Below are 354 nucleotides of genomic sequence, written 5' to 3' on the forward strand. Positions count from 1 at the left end.
GCCCCTGCCCGCGCCGCGCCCGCCGGCGGCGCTACCCACAGATTCCCTCCCGGGTGGACCCGGCTGCTGCAGCGGTGGCTGGAAGGGATGCCACCCTCCGTCCTTCGGTCCCCAGGGCATCACCTTGGTCCTCTGCAGTCTGCTTAAAATCGGGAGGCAGAGACCGTTCTCACTAGACGTGCCCATGCCCACGGGCGACGATAACGGCGGCTTCGATCAAAACAACCGGCCTTCCCCGTGATCGTGTCTCACTGTTTTTGCATTGATAGGGCGGTTCAGAAACAGCTGTTTAAATTTTATTTTTTGTTTTAATTTTATAGCAAAGTCACTAAGGTGGTCTACCAATTGGGGGGG

General features: G+C 57.6%; 1 protein-coding gene across 1 annotated transcript in view; it reads left to right on the forward strand.

The window, feature by feature from the left end:
- Positions 1–354, forward strand: part of ECSCR (endothelial cell surface expressed chemotaxis and apoptosis regulator) — a gene marked incomplete at its 3' end in the record, with an annotated part of 20,566 nt that overhangs the window by 1,126 nt on the left and 19,086 nt on the right. The gene's annotated exons all lie outside the window — the stretch shown is intronic.

This window comes from Phaethon lepturus, unplaced genomic scaffold (assembly GCF_000687285.1).
Source record: "Phaethon lepturus isolate BGI_N335 unplaced genomic scaffold, ASM68728v1 scaffold27981, whole genome shotgun sequence".
NCBI lineage: Eukaryota > Metazoa > Chordata > Aves > Phaethontiformes > Phaethontidae > Phaethon > Phaethon lepturus.